The sequence below is a fragment of the Puntigrus tetrazona genome, chromosome 2, assembly GCF_018831695.1.
Source record: "Puntigrus tetrazona isolate hp1 chromosome 2, ASM1883169v1, whole genome shotgun sequence".
NCBI lineage: Eukaryota > Metazoa > Chordata > Actinopteri > Cypriniformes > Cyprinidae > Puntigrus > Puntigrus tetrazona.
In genome coordinates this window covers 5,279,653-5,297,626 of record NC_056700.1, presented here as the reverse complement: position 1 = coordinate 5,297,626, position 17,974 = coordinate 5,279,653, and the positions used below count along the sequence as shown (strand labels likewise).

Here is a 17,974-nt window from a genome sequence, read left to right as displayed (position 1 = left end):
AGCTCGCACAATATGGGAACACATGAGATTTTAATTAAATAAAATGACAGTGAATGAATAGGAAATATGCTTTCAAGAGAATAATTTCTTCGTAAGTGCTCAAAGATTGCATGGTGTTATTCCCCATGAACTTTAGTTATGATTAGTCCAGGTCTTGCGTATAATGAAATGCAAATTGCTGAGGTATTTGATAATGCCTGAAAGTAGCAAAAATGGGCTTTGGGTGTTATTACATTCCTGCGTATCACTGCTCAAACACATATGCTTATATTGAACTTGAGCAAAGTTTTAATTGCAAGATAACTTTAATTCTCATGAATGCATTCACATTTTCAAATGTATCCAGACTACAACAACAAAACTTTTACAGTACTTTTTTACCATACAAATAAACCTTTTCAACTGCAAAATGTATATTTTGTTTAAAAATCAACGAAAATTAAAAAATAAAAATAAAAAATGTACTCAGAGCTGCACTCATAATATGACAATGAAATCGTAACATCAAAAACTCAGAAATATTTGTGCGTTCACTCATTAAGAAGTTATTGATCAGACAATACAAAATCAGCTGGTGTTGGTATTGATGCAGATAAGCCTGCACTTTTAGCTAAACTAGTGCAAAAGCTGGATGGTTCATGAGTGACAGATTTTTAGTGCACTAATGGTATCAGCTTTTAAACTTGTATCTGTATGTTGAAACGCATTATTATTATTATTCAGCATATGTAAGATGCGCATATCACTGTCACCCACCATTACGTTATTCCAGAGACTTATACTGGACTTTTTTCTGCACTTGCATTGATTTGTTTTTACTGTTGACATTGAAAATAATTTGACATGGAAATAGTTTGTTTGACATGGAAATAGAAAATTTTCACATTCTTTTGACAGTGAATTATGGTGAGAAAACATGCCAGCTGTCTAAGCTTTCAGACACACCTTATAAACACTTCAAAACAAAAGACATGCCATAATTAACATGATTTGAAAACATGATTTTGAAATGTGAACAAATGCCTAACATGGCATGAGGGTTAAAAAACCTCTGACAACCTTCTAAAAGTACTTTAATGATTAAGACGTGAACACAGAATTATTCAAGAGTAAGAAATGCTATTACTTTTTACTTGACAGCGTAGCATTTGAACCAATCAGACAGATTTTTCATTTTGCATTAGATTAAGTATCACAGACCCCTGACCTAATACACAAACTGCCAGTATGTCTTTGAATGACCCCAGGCCCCCGATTACCATGGTAACCAGGACACCTCTGCCAGATCAGATAAACTTTATGACCTAAAAGTATGTAGAGAGAATCTCCCTTCCCACTAATTCTCTCTAAAACAGACACAAACTGCAATGGGAAATTGCTCCTTTCATTATCTCCTAGACAACTTGTCCATGGATTTCCTATAATGCATATGCCCAGGTCATTGTGTATGTTGTTATTGTTCTTATGTAACTGTCTTTGGTATTGTGTTATCTTTTATGTTTGTTTCTGATAGAACACTAGTTAATATCACCTCATTTATGCCGTGTTTGGTCTTGAATGACTCGTTTTTACATGATCTAACTGAGAGTTTATATTATATGTTGAAACGTATAAGCTCTAAGAATCTTTACTACTTGACTATCAACTTCCAATCCAGTGCATATGCAAATTACTATGCTTAGAGACAAAGAGCCATAAAAATCTCCAAAAGTTGGCTTAACCCAAAAGAGGTCACAGATTTTAAAAGGCCTCACTCCAATGCCCCACCTCAGTTATCTTTTTTTTGGTCTCTTCCACATCTCACTACTTCTCACCTTCTGAAACGGCACCCCGGCTACTGCTGTTCTGTGGGACAAGGAAAAGATGTGAATTTGCGCCAGGTCTTGCAGCCTTGACTTTCCATTCAACCAAAGATCCTCGGATCTCAGCAGATCTCTCTTTTCAACTTCTTTTGTGCATACATTACATGAGTTTATGGTTCTGCCTTGCAATTTACTTGAATTGTAAATTGATAACATTAAGTGAAGAGTTCTCACTTTAAATCAGGTCACAGAAAATGGGAAGTGTTAGTAATTAGGTGCTTTAAACCAACCTTTATTGAACATTAATTTCATTCACATATAGTGTTAAATGTTAAAATGTTTACAAATACATTTTACAATATTTTATGATGATTTTATTATAGTGCATACCAAATTGCTGCGTGTTTATACATATCTACTATGCAGACTATTCAACAAGCTATGACATAATATACAGTGTAACACCTATGATAACATGCTTGTATGTGCTACAGTGCTATAGTCACAAGTTCTACTGAACGCTACAGAACTTGTAACCCCAGTTGCATTTAGAAAACGCACTCCAGGACAGGAAAAAGGTGGGCCAGATATTTCAAGGCTTACTAATGACTCCTGATTGCGCATTCTGCCTGGTACAATTAACAAGGAGAATATGTTCTTCAAGCATGAATAACACACACACATACTGCACTTCACTGCAAATAATTTTAGGCTCAATCTCACTCTACAATCCGAAAGGTGCTAAGTAATCATGAGAAGCAACGCATTGAGCTATGGAGGTGGCTAATTACATGTTTCTTTCACCAATCAGGGTTAACGTAAACTTATGCAGGGGAAGCCTAAGAATGCCACTTACTGAGTTTACAAGCCTCTATTACACGGTCGTACTTAGAAATGCTGTAATATTAGCTGTAGTTCATACCTAATCAAATCCAATCAAAGCTACATAAAATCCACACAGAGTTTTGGTTCAGCAGAGAATTACCAACAAGAGCACTTGTATCCTTTTCTCTTTATACACAGCTTTTTTCTCTCCTGTAGGTTGGAGTGTTAGTCTTCAGGCTGTAAAAAGCATGTGTGGTTTTGTATCTGTGTGCAAGAAGTCTGCGCCCAAGGCAATGAGCTGCCCAGACTGTAACCTCCACACAGCTGCAGCAGGACTGATAATGTCCAAACTGGTCCATCCAATGTCTCTGTAGGCCCATGAACACATCCAGCACCTGAGGCCAAACTCAGAGTTCTGTCATGTCCTACACTGAGCTGTCTCTCAAAGTACTGCTGAATCACACCAATGCAGGCCCCGATGGCTGTGCTCACCAGACTGATGTGAAACATGCACCGGTACAATCGTTTTTTAATTAGAAATTATATCTACACATCCCCAGCCTCTTCTGACAAGCACGTTTCTCTAGACCCCCGTGTTCTGAAACATGCCTAGTCATTTTGGTAGCGTGACACAAGTGATATGAGATATTGGGTACACTGAGCATTTTTCTGCCACATTATGATAAGTAGAACGAACATTCTGTGGTTGCATTATAAATATCTTGCTATATAATACGGTGATTCATGTGAATCAACAATGATCAATGATCATTATGAAAACTAGCAGACCATGACATTACTTCCATGTTAGTAGAAATCAAGTTACCTCATTTAAAATTTAATTGGTAGTGTCACTATTTCAATTACTTTAATGCAAATTAACGAGTTACATTTGATTACTTTTATAAATGTAAATTTCAGATTTTTAAATTTTTTGAACATTTAATCATTAACACTGATTACTGTCAGACTTTTAAAATCCTTCATCATTTGAATTAAGATTATAATCATTTTATTGTAACGCACAGCAACCACAAAATCAGTGTCGCGCATTGTGGTTTAGGAAAGAGCACTCAACGAGAAAATACCTTTAACAGTTTTAATCTTCCACTAATGAGCTAAACAAGAACACTGCAAGCAGGCACACTGACTATTACCACATGTAGTAAAGACAAGAACAGATGATTAAACAGAAGCAAACTAGAACTTATATACACACTGGAAATTACTAAATAAACTAGACACACCTGAACACAATAAGACAATTAACAAAAAAAATCCAAATATGTTACACCTCTATTTTAGTAATCATTCTAAAGTTAAACACAGATTTAAAAATAATACCGAGATATAGCTTAGCATTTGATACTGTTTTGAAATCAAATCTTTGCATATAGCTATGGCAGGAAACGCTGTCATCTAATGCCTTTCACTAAAACAGTTAATTCAAGTAACTGTAATTAAATTTTTTTTTGACTAACTGTAACAGATTACAGTTACCACATACTCCCAACACGCTCTATCAAGAGCTTTTTGTTCATATTAAAAATGTTTTAGGTGATTTCAGCCATTTTTCAGCCAGCTTTAAACACACTCTTTCTGCAAACCTCACTTTTCAAAAACAATCCACCGTCAGCAAATCCAAAGGCATTTCTATTTTTCTGTTTACAGGGCCATGTTAAAGAAAAAAAAATATCACAGAAATTCACACCAATTTCAGCCAATATCATGAATATCTGCCAAGTGGTAGGGACATTTTTGTGCATTATTCAAAACAAAAAATGCTTACAGCACCTTACAGCAGTTCCCATATTGTACAACTTTTTGGAGTTTTGTTTCAGAACTGACCATAGCCCTGGTTAAAATCTATAAAACGGGTGGACTGGACAGAATCGATCACCAAAAATGCTGGAGTTTGCTTTCTTCTTATCAGAAACAGTTCAATAAAGTATTGTCTTTTAATTAGTTTTTATTGCCTGTTGTTAAAGGTGCATCTAAAGTCTTATTTCTTCTCACGACTTATATACAATCATGTGTAACTGTATATGCATTGTTGTGATTAAATGTATCTGAAATAATAACATAGCTGTAAAAATAGCTGAAACTGAAATGTATAATACTAAATAATACATGACTAATAGGTAAGTTTGTCTTTACTATACATGTTAGATTTGATTCACCTCATAGTAGCAATCATTACTATGATCGTAGTCAGATCGTCCATGCTAGGAGTGAGCGTGTAATGTTTCAGGTCAGTCAATCTAATTATGTGTGTTAAAGGTAACCTTTTCAACATGTTTCTGTGTTGTTGTTGCTCAGTAATGTCGTGGATGGAGGGCGGTGTTTGGGTGATAACTGAAAGCAGTGACTGAGTAGATCGGACGTCATACTTTTACAGCAGTCTCAGCAGCTCGTGAAAAATCACAGCTACATTATGCAGGGTATGTGCAGTTTACTGTGGATTGAGCATTTTGAGACTTATATGGTAGTTACATAGCCCCTAGACCTCACTTATCATAAAAAAGGTAATTTCAGATTTGACAATATGGGACCTTTAAACAATTGCACATAATAAAGGAATTATCTTTATATTGTACTTTCTATTTGGAATGCAGCACATTAGGCATTAGACAGCTGTACTGCCCACACAAGCATTGAAGATTATTTTAAAAGCTGCTGAAAATGTCAAGTTGATGGTTTAGAAAGCATGCTTAAACAGCTACTAGATCTCTGTGGTTATAATCAAACTAAAATATTCATGTAAACAGTGATTGAGGTGATGTCAAAACAAGAGTCAACGCAGAGAACATAAATCAGAACTAAAATAAGATGTAAATATTATACAGTACAAGATGCAAAATTATATTAATCATAGACATCTCCAGGAAACACATTAATAAAAATATTTTTTCCTGATCCTGATGTTTACCATAAAAAAGATTTGTACATCTGATCTCAAAAATAACACTTCTGCCAAACTTAATGTATGGAGAACTTAATATCAGACATCAAGAACAATATTATGATGTAAAATACTGGCCACTTTATTTACCAGACCTTCCACTGGTACTACATAATAGGAAAATATGTCATTTTGAGGGGATGTTTTGGATTAATTATTACATGAATTAAAATATATGTGTACATACACATACAATAAATATGCACACATACAATGTGTACATACGGTCCAAAAAAGAAACGCTGGGTTAAATACGGACAAGCAGTTTGTCCATATTTTTCCCAGCACTAAGTCGCATTTAACCCAACATTTTTGCATCACCAAAAACTGCTAAGAATCTGATGCACATGAATATTTTTAAATGTGAAAAGCTGGAGAATCAACTCCCATCACATGAGATGAAAGAAAAGAATGAAAGAGATCAAGAGACACAGAGTTTGTCCGCTTGCGTTTCTGAGCCAGCTGACCGTGCTAATTAAAGAACTTAATGTATTTTCACATATCTCTCACACATATAACACAATGTTCTGAGTGCATGTCAACACTTTGTGTGAACTTAACATCAACAGCCAACATGCAAACAAAACAAGTAGTGTGTAAACTTATATAACAGTCACCCAGCTTCTCCACGAAAGTTACTAATGACAAGATTTTCCAAGGGTTTGGAAAATGGTCTTGCTTTGCGGCTATAGAAAATTGTCATTTAGAGATATGCCTGTATTCCATATTCGTAAAGGTCGCATTTACAGTATGTTATGCTGAAAAAGAGGCTCAGTAGCCCTGAACTCATCATAAGAACTTTTTTTATAATTGATTACTTTTTTATGATAAGCCAGAGAATTAGTTGTCTAATTTAAAGCAGATTAATTGGTTTTGCTCTCGCTGCAACATACAGGCAAAGCAAAAAAACTTTATTAAACTGGGAATTTAACACCATCAGCTAGTCTGCTTTATTAGTGTGCTCTCTGCAACAAGGGAGGACACTGTTACATTTGTCTACAGAGTGCAGACGTATGTAAATTAATAAATAAAATATCTAGGAGCAGCATTTTGCCTGTAGCTGCAGGAATCTTGAAATGCTAGTTGATGGTAATGTGGCAGATGGTAATGTGGTAAAGTAATAGTTATACAGGTATAGCTATTATATATATATATATATATATATATATATATATATATATATATATATATATATATATATATATATATATATATATATATATATATATATATATATATATATATATACACATACACACACACACACACACACACACACACACACACATATACTATATATAAAGCTAAGGCAGTTTTGCAGTAATATACCTGCAGCTCAACAAAGAATATCAACTTGCATGTACATTCATAGACATTTATAGATATTTTCCTGCTCTATATTCTACTCACCACACTCATTTAAAGTGATTTGTTTCCTAGTTACTGCAAGTATTATTGGAATAATGTTATACTCCCCCTCCCACTTCTTCTAAGGCGGCCGTGGCCTAATAGTTAAAGAGTCAGACTTGGTGGGGGAAGTGAATTACCAGCATACTCTCCCCTTTCAATAACATGAATGAGATGAGACCCTTGAGAAGAGCACCGAACCCTCAAATGCTCCCAGGGTGCTGCAGCATCAGCTGCCCATTGCTCTGGGAGTGTGTGTGTGTGTGTGTGTGTGTCTGTTCACTGTGTGTCTGCTGTTTGTGTGCACTTGGATGGCTTAAATGCAGAGCTCAAATTCTAAATATGGGCCACACGTCCTTTTCGTTTCGTTTCCTTTTCCTTCTACTGTCTGTCTGCACATTATTCTCCTGATTTGCTAGTAGTCAATGTAAATAAAATGTAAAAAAATAAAAATAGAAACATTTGACAACCACAATTAAATTATCTTTAAACTAAATTTAAATACATCTTAATTATTGATATTTACACAGAACTATAATAGGATTGTTTTCCCACATGCATAAAGTTTTCCATCTTTAATTGAAAACAGTATCATGCAGACAACCCCTTAGAAGACAAGCTGCTTGCAGAGTTCAGCTTCATCCGGTCCAAACACACCTGCCTGGATGTTTCTAGTAACCTGGAAGACATTGATTAGCTTGCTCTGATTTGTTTTATTGAGGGTGGTGCTTAACTCTGCAGGATATAGTTTTTCAATCTTACAGGATTCTGTTTTACACCACTAAGAGTAACTTCATTGCTAACATTTTACATCTCAGCTGTCAGTCAGTGATTGTAGAATATACGTTTTCATGCATGCTGAAAACAGTGACAGCAGTAAGTTAAAATAGGTTGTTACAATAAGCTAACCAGCAGTTAAACAACTGTTACATTATTATCCTATCCTCTGTGGGTCAGTGGTCAGCACACGCAATTTGCACTTCATTTCTCATCTTTTATCCAAGCACTCTCCATTCCAGCAAACTAAAATGCAACCAAATATGAAGTCATTACTGATATACAACACATCAAAAGACAAGCATTGCCATGTATTATTCAGAAATGTCTGATAAGCAGTATTCGAAATTGAAAGCTTTCACACACAGTGAACACAAATACACACAGTGTATTAATAAAGTGATTACCCTCTGAGATGGGCAAGCAATATTCCAAGTTGAAGAGTTTGGTTCAGTTAAAGGACATTTAACAAACAAAGTGATTTGCTGAATTGTTAAATTAAATTTTGAATTCGTAAGCACTGATGTAAAAAAGAATTTAAAGTTATCTAGCCACAATAAAAAAAGAAAAAGACATTGTTTTCACTATTAATTATTTGTAATATATGAAACGATTCATATTCACGGTTGATGTAATGAATTGGATTTAATGAATGAAACCTGTACCTTCCACAGAATAAATTGCACAGAAAAGGCGAGCAAAGAGCATGTACATTTTCAAAAAACAATTAAGCACTTGTACTCGTGTGTGAATGGTTATAATGTGCAACACGGAAAAGAGTCACTTCCACATTTGTCCATGTGTGTTGCCATAGTATTCAAAGGCGGACACTTGTGTCATTAATAGGCAACGATGACCAGGGATGGTTCATTATTTAAATACTGAATTTCTATGAATTTACAAAACCTAGAGAACTTTTGAGACAAGGTAAGCACACAACTGCATGAAATATATAACACTGTGCAAGTGGTTTTGGATATTTTATTACAAAAATCTTACATATTGTGCCTTTAAGTATTGACTTGCACTAAATATAGGCTCAGAGAAGCACTTGAAGGAGAATTATTATTCCCTTTATACAATAGGTCTCTGAGTCTCCAGAATGTGTTAAATTTCAGCACGAAATGCACCACAGATCATTAATTATATCATTTTGAAAATGCCTATTTTGAATGGAAGCAGTAAAGGCAGAATATCTGTGCCTGTCTTTTTAAATGCAAATGAGCTGCTACTTCCCGCATCCTTTTCCAGCATAGACCTGCACCATTACAGCTCATACCCGCTAAAAACAACTGTTTTGTTAAAACTTCTGATATACCTTCTGATGCACTACATCTGAAGGACATGGACAGAAAGTGGCTTTCAAAGGCATGTAGTAAACTAAGTTCTCATTCACACACAAGTTTACATTAAAATCACACAAATTAACAGCTAGTTAATTATGTCTGTATGTTAAATAATCAATAAATCCACTGCTCTTGTCTCCCCAGAGGCTCTCTTATCACGTTCTGCTCATACTTTCTCCATGGCATTTGAACTGGTACAAAGTTGTCTATTACGTAACCAAAATGACGGCAACTTGGGTGGAAGCTCACAGATTAAGGGGGTGGTTAATGAGATCCCTATGCAACATCACAAGGGAAGTGAGATCAGACACGTTTTCAGAGGCTTGCAGAAAAAGGCTTACTAAAACAAAATTACTGGGTTAATCTTTTTCACGTTTCCTTGTTCGGTAGATGCAATTTTTTCACTTAAAAACTGGAAAATTTAGATGTTCATGACATGTCACCTTTAAAAGCATTTAAATGAAAAACTAAAACAAACAATAAACCAAAAACCATCAAAGACCAGAATGACCAGCAAACAGGCAACCGTTATATTCAACAAGGAACTAAACAAATGCTAGGGGTACACAGGGGGCTAACAAGCTTAACAAAATAACAAAACACACTAATCAAGGAGAACCGAAGAACAAATGGACTACAAACTGACTGTAAACACAGAGAGATGGGAAGTGGCCTAAAAGTCTAAGACAATGCACAGAGAGCATGTGACAAAAACAAGTTGATTTGTCGAGTTGATTTGTGAAGCCAAAAAAACTCAAAATTGAAAAAAAAGCATTTCTCTTGAGCATAACAGATAAATATTGTCACCTTATAGATGAAGACCCTGTAAAAATATATATATATATAAATAGTATGCCAAATAAAAACGTAAAACTATGGTATTACTACGCAAAAATTTACTTTGGCATGCATATGATATGCACATGTTTGATGTTCATGTAATACATTTTTGACTACATATGATACACATTTACCCGACAATCCTAAGCCTACCCACTGCATATCATATGCATGAGAGAGTCAATTTCTGCATATAAACTGTACACCAAATCAAACCATAAACATGTGCACTTTCATGAGATTGGATGGTGTATAAAACATGTGATTCACAGCTATCCACATTCTCGTAAAGTAGCCTTGTTGACAAATTTAGGTGAGTAAGAGCACAGTGATATAATTCTTTTAGTGCTCTGTAGTTGGCAGCATCACTTTAGACAAAATAAACTGCTGCAGAAAAGCTAGGTTACACGCATAAAATGTATTGTGTAATTGCAACCCTCGCTACTAATGTAGTGGAGTAAATAGTAAAGATGCTTATTCAAAAATGTAGTGAAAAGATCCTGTAATTAATTGCATTTATACCTCTGTGGCCATTTTATTGTGTTCAGGTATTTTTTGGTTATGGAGTGTAGATGTGAAAAGCCATGTAAAGACTCTTCAGTAATCTACTTTTATATTATACTAAATACGCATGTTCAAAACAACATGAAGGGTGAATGAAAGCAACTTTCATTTTGGGGTCAACGTTTCCTTTAGAGATGCTGACTAAAGTTTTTGAGATCCCCTACCAGCACTGTGCCCTTGAACATGGAACATAACCCTTAGGATGCTCCCTGCAGCGAACGGACTATAAGCAGCTGCTAAATATCAAATATCCTAACCTTAATCAAATGTTGAACTACCAAGGGCGCATGCAAAATTTTTAGTTGAAAAACTAATTTCATATAACCAATGAAATGAAAATTTCACTCACCTGTTTAATAGCATGCAGCAGCTTACCATAGCAGAAGACAATGACCAGGAAGGGGGCAATCAGGCAAAAAATAAAGAGGCAAATGATGTAAGAGATGTTATTGGCTGTCTTGGTTGTCCAGTCTACAGAGCAGGTGGTCCCAGGGCCTTCTGGGCCATAGCGGCTCCAACCAAATAGAGGGGGCAGAGTCCAGATTAAAGAGTAGACCCAGGACATTACCACCCCACCTGCCACCTTCCTATAGTTGGTGGCATCCGCCTCTGTGGAGCCCATCATTGTACAGTAGCGTTCGTATGATAGAACGGCCAGAGAGATAAGTGAAACAATGCCTGCAGAAAAGATAAAGACATTTTTCAATAATGTTACAATATGATTTAGGTTTAAATAGTTAAACGTGTCATTCCATTATAGTAAACCCTCTATCCTTCATTCAGAAGGGCAGAACTCATGTCCTACTATTACTTAAAGACTGGTACTGACTGGTAAAAAGCAGCTCAGATGTCCATGAGAACGTTTTGAAGTTCAGTTGAGTTTCCTGATAAGAAAGTCTTTGAGTTTTTATTCATACTCTTTATTTGTTGTGCAGTTTTAGGTGCATGTGATCCACAAGCCAGCTCCTAAAGCTGAAGTCTATAATTTATGTACTATTCACCTTGTATCCTGTCTCCCATTTACTCTACTAACAGCAGAAGGTCTCTGGTAGCACCACAGAGGCAAAATGTTTATGTGAAGGAAGTAAATTCAAATGTTTGAGATTCATTTTATTATTACTCTTACTGAATTTCTATTATCAGTGAAGTGGATAGAAGTAGTGTGTAATTTGAACCTTCAAGCCTGGGACTGACCTGTCAAAAGACTTGGGATTAGCTAAAATTCCATAACATCTTGTGCCATTTTTTCCATTTTCCTTCATTAATCAGATTAATGGACAAGAATGTGTACATGACTAATGCATTGTACTTTGAAATCAGATTATGTAAATCTTAAATCTTTTTATTAGGTGAACTAAACCCTTTAGGTTTCTCCAGAGGTTAGGCTCTAGAGCGTTTATTTGATTTGGAGCAACACACAGTTACGTATACATTTTAATTAGCAAAGATCCTGCAATTGATGAAGTAATCAAGGTAAATCCCTGTGTGTACATCTGTTAGTGTTGAATACTTTAATTTCCAGGTCTGTCAACTCAGACCTGAGATACTTTGATGTCTTTATAACAATTAAATCTCCGTGGCTTGTTCATTATTTTTCAGCATCAAGTTCCCACAATATCACCATTACTTCTTGTGAGTATTAGGGAAGACAACATTCAAACCTGTGGACACTGAGTTCAGCTGACTGTGTGATGGTTTGATAAGGAGGCCATATGACATAAACTGAAGTACCCGGTTCAAGGGCATGACCGCAATGAAGCTCACTCGAAATATAATCCGTCTACAGCCCGATTGCTGATCCATTAACTAAGCCACTACACCATGCTGTATATACCAAATACCCCAGTTTTGAGATTCTAGTAAAAACATCTTGATCTTGAGTCTCTAGATGCACTTATCAGATGGCCATTTGAGATGGCCATCTGATAAGTGCATAAAAAAATTTAAGTTACGTTATAATCAATGAATTTTTTTATGCTGCACAATGAATCTCCTACATGATGGTGACACTTTGTTTGAGATGATTCGTGTTGAATACGACACATGAACAAAAGCTCTAGCAATTCTAGTAGTGAATGGATTTTAACTTAAACGTCCTTGATCGGTTGTTTGGTCCAAAAACATAACAGATACAGCTACATTGCTTAATGCTAAACAAAAAAACACATTGAAATAAAACCAGATAATGAAATAATCTCCAAATCTCAAATGCAATGGATAGTTTGCCAAATCTGCAATGAAATGCCATACAGTTTGAACTGACAGTGCTATAAGAACCTGGTCTGATACACTCAGCCTTTCAACTTGTTGCATTATTTGTTCTTCTTTGAAATAGAAAAAATGATATGAACAATAAAGTTTTATGCATACCATGAAAGACCAAAACAACATTGGTCCCCGATGAAAATGGGGATTAAAAATTTGATTGGTATACATTATACATATACCAATCAAATTTTAATCAAAATAAAATTTGATTTTAATTATACATTGTGCAATATGCAGTGAAATGTGCAGGTGTTAAAAATGCTGTAAACAAAGAATGCTTTCAAAATGGAAGTTTTAAACCTTTTTTTAAATAAATGAACTAAATGCAGTGAAAGAAGTAATTAGAAATCTAAATCAAATCTGTATTTGGTGTGACGACCCTTTTGCCTTCATAATAGCAGCAGTTCTTCTACACTTGCACACAGTTTTGAAGGAACTCAGCTGGTAGGTTGTTTTAAACATCTTGGAAAACTAACCACAGATCTTCTGTACTTCTTGTTCTTCTTTACGCTGAAGGTAGTTATTAATAACTTTGGCTGTGGGTTTAGGGTCGTTGTCCTGGTGCAGAATAAATTTGGGGCCAATCATACACTTACCTAATCGTATTGCATGATGGATAAGTATCTGCCTGTATTTCTCAGCATTGAGAACACCATTAATCCTGACCAAATCTCCAACTCCATTTGTGGAAATGCAGCCCCAAACAGTCAAGGAACCTCCACCGTGCTTCACTGTTTCCTGCAGACATTCATTATCGTACCACTCTCCAGCCCTTCAAGGAATAAACTACCTTTTACTACAGCCAAATATTTCAAATTTTGACTCATCAGTCCAGAGCACCTGCTGCCATTTTTGTGCACCCCAGTTCCTAAGTTTTCGTGCATATTTGTGTCACTTGGCCTTGTTCCCATGTCAGAGTTATGGCTTCTTGGCTGCAACTCTTCCATGAAGACCAGACTTCTCCGACAGTAGATGGGTGTGCCTGGGTCCCACTGGTTTCTGCCAGTTCTTAGCTGATGGCACTGCTGAACATCTTCCGATTTCGAAGGGTAATAAGCTTGATGTGTCTTTCATCTGCTGCACTAAGGTTTCTTGACCGACCACTGCGTCTAATTTTCTCAACATTGCCATTTTTTGTGCTTCTTCAAAAGAGCTTGAACAGCACATCGTAAAATCCCAGTCTGCTTTGAAATCTCTGTCTGGGAGACCTTGTCTGGGAGACCTTGTTGATGCAGTATAACTACCTTGTGTCTTGTTGTTGTGCTCATTCTTAATATGACATGAAACTGTCTTTCACAACCTCACCTTGGAAGCAGAGTTTGGCTGTTCCTCACCCAGTTTTAAGCCTCCTACATAGCTGTTTCTGTTTCAGTTCATGACTGGGTTTCACCCTACGTGTGACACTGATGATCATTAACACCTGTTTGGTATAACTGGTTGATCATACACCCAACTATAATCCTACAAAATCCTTTGTGCAAGTATACCTATAAGAATTGATGTTGGTTTAAAGGCAAAAAGATTATTTAGATTTTTCTTTTGTTAAGCTCACTTTGCATTTTGTAAACTGACAAAAATAAACAATCATTATTTATATTTCTGAAAGCATTCTTTGTTTACAGCATTTTTCATTTTTGCACAGTACTGTATATGTATATGTACATATAGGTGACATAGAGGCCATTGAATAAAGTAGCAATATGCATATGTACATCCTTTTGTTGATGTATAGATGTGCTTAATGTACATTACATAGTTTTTAGTTTATGTAGTTTACCATTGTAATATTTATCATGCTCAGCAACCTCGGTATTATTAATCATATTAATAACACATTTGGTGACATTAATTTAATTTCTTCTAAGTTAAGGAGAGATGTAACTTTAATTTTGATGCACTACATGGTCAGACTTTTAAAGTGCTCCTCTGGGATCAATGCTCAAGAACACAGTGCTGCAGTATGAAATGACTTTTTGATTACTTTCTTCAAATTGAATCCAGATGAAACCAACAATCATAAACATTTTATGAGACAAGAAGCCATTTTTTTTTTTTGTTTTTGCTTATTCTAATGATAAATTGTCCACATAACACATTAATAGGATATAGTAAGTATCTGAAAAATTGCATAAGATCTCAAGCCATACTGAGGTGGATTCAAAATCTAATATTCTGGCTATGTTAAGCTGCCAAGAGGTGATTTTCCCAAAAACAAAGCAATCAAATGTGATTTGTCTTGCTCTGCAGCATTCACTGGCAGCCTTGTGATGCCAAAAAAGAAAAACATTCTTTGCTCAGAAGAGACTTACCGGAGAATATAACTATAGTGATCCTTCTCTAGACATACTGTAAAACAAAGAGGTTTCAAAACAATCTGAGGTTCTAGCATGGTTAGGGTATCTGATCTGATCAAATGTAAAAAAAATAAAAATAAATATATACACAAATAAACACAGAACAAATACTACTTATACATCCAAGAGGTATTTTTTGTCCCTGCAATTTGCAAATGTTTTATTTTAACACAAATTCTTCAACAAGAAACAGCTTGGGACATTTAAAAAATGACTCCTTTGAGATACAATAACTTTATACATGGTGCACTTTTAAATGTAAAACGCAGGATGTTTTCATTTACAGATGTGTTACACACTGCATGAAAAGTCATTTTCAAAAATCCATAATAGGGGGACTTTAAGTCTGAAACATGACATGAGAAATCAAACACACACTTTTGGCAACATTGAACATCGCAAATACTAAATGGATTGATAGTAATGGATTTGAAGTATGTGACTGCATGCTGATGACATTTTATTACAGTTTACTAGTGTTCCTGACTGAACAACAGATCCTTTTTAGCAAATAAGGAGTTACATCTTCAACATCAATGTTATTATCTTCACTGTTCTATGCCCTTCTAATGTAACAAATGTTAATGAATGCTGAAAAACACAGTGGTGACTGTTGTGATTCAAAGTGATGAATGATTCTAAGATACTATGCCGTTCTAAAAAAAGAAAAGAAAAAAAAACTGAAAATGCATTTATCTATAACAACCTCACTTTCCAACCCAAAAGGTATTTTTGAATCACTAAGCTCACAGACGTGCTAATAGTTATCAAACCCAAAGGCTGAAGTGTACACATTAATAACTGTCCAATATTTTATTTGTAATGATATCTACTAAAATATACATTCACTGAAACAGTAATCAAAATTTGTGACAAAACTGCATTTTTGAAGTCATGCATCAATAAAACAACAATATAAGTAATATAAGTCAATCTGCTAGACAAATGACATCAATCAAACATTGTGAGAGGAACGAAATCTTTGAATTATGAAAAACATCAAATGCTTCATGTCTCATTTCAGTTAATTTGTGATAAAGGTAGGCAAGCACAAAAAAAACAGGAAAGCTGCTATCCAAGTGGTGTTTCATCACTGAGCTATTGACTGAGAATCACATCAGTTGAAGGTACTAAATTTACTTGGGCATAAGATTTGCTGCCTCCAGCAAGAACCTTCGGACTCATCTGCAGTTATAAGCTGCAATTCTGTCTGTGTACTGAAACTGATGTGGACTCTGTCTGTTTGTAATGGATGTAAGAAGATATTCAAAACTGCATTTCTATGAAATTCTTTAAAACACTAAGAGCTTTTCACTTTTTGGACTATATTAAAGCTGTGACATTTAGATTCTTTAATTCCAGAAAATGAAATGGCGGTATACACATTTATTGATTATTATTTTTTTGTTTACATATTACAAAAAATTTCGACTAATTCAACACCAATGAGTGTTACAAGTTTTGCAGAAAACAGTTTGTATTATATTTATGCACGTTTTCTAAAGTGTATGAAACTAGCATTTTTAAGAGTGACACTTGTCTTTTAAACTAGTTTGAAAGGCTTCTCGTCTGTGGTTTATTTTGTTTTATGCACAAGCTGCCGCAGCACAAAAATGTCATATGAGTTTAATTATCGCTACATGTTAATCTAAACTTGCAACTGAATACTTTAGCTACTGATTAACAGTTTTTGAACGATTGATTCCAGTTGAGGTCTTTACTGAATGAAAAAAACGTAACATCTGACGAACTGAACAACATAGCTTACAGTAGATGCAGCAAGGCAGTTCATTCTCCAAAACACTCACCTAACAACGAGTTGGCAAAGCCGTACCACACACATCCAGTCTCGCCGATGAGCCATCGCCCTTGAGTGCTCGCCGCGAAGCTGAACGGCGTCCCCAGCACGCAAACCAGGAGATCACTCAAGCAGATATTCACCAGCAAAAAGTTGATGGGGGACCGCAGAATCTTGTAGCGGCAGAAGAGCACGAGGACCAGAAGGTTGTTGAGGAATCCGAAAGTGCCGATGAAGCCCAAGGTCACCGCTACGAGCAGGTGGCCGGTGGGACTGAGGTTGCGATAGGAGGAGGACGCCTCCAAATGTTCCTCCACTGCACTGAGGCACAGCGCGCTGTTCGCCCTCCTGCAACTGATCGCGCTCGAGTTGGACGCAATCATCGCAATCCGTTCTGAGCGCACATTGAGCAAAAGTCACTGCATTGTTTTCTGGGGGAGAGCAAAACATTTAATGTGCTGTGGCGTTTTGACAACAGACTGCGATCCATAAAGAGGATAGTTATTTGAAGAAGATTTTAAGTGTTGGATGAGACGCACGGCGATTTTTTTTTGCAATTGCTGAACTTTTGCTTCGGTTCATCGGTTCAAAAGTGGGAATAAAGTTTGGCGTCCCTTTGCTCCACCGTGTGGCGATTACAATCGTCATGTGCCGTGGAACTGTAGTCTACCGTTTTGATGTTAGTGTACCTCCTTCTCATCTGACGTCTAAGTCCGTCTGCTCTCCTGAGGATTAGTGGGCGCAACATCCAGGTTAAGAGGACAAAAACCTCCGCAGCGCAGACGCTCCTTCCCGGTTCTGTCGCACGACACATCGCACGATTAACGTGTCAGATCATTGATCGTACGTTTTAGCGCTGTCCATGGTGCTCAGTATTTATGTAGCCTAAGCGTCGACCTGTTTAGAGAAGTTAAAAAAAGAGCTTGAAAACCCATCGGTCCCTAGTTGTCCACGACGATAATTAAATAATCCTGTGAATTTCTCATCTGATAAAATTGCTTTAAAAAAAAAAACATAAATCGTTTCAATCG

General features: G+C 35.9%; 1 pseudogene; it reads right to left on the bottom strand.

Moving 5' to 3' along the window:
* The window catches only part of LOC122324347, a 52,236-nt pseudogene extending 34,759 nt beyond the window's left edge, over positions 1–17,477 (bottom strand).
* Positions 17,478–17,974: the final 497 nt, after the last annotated feature.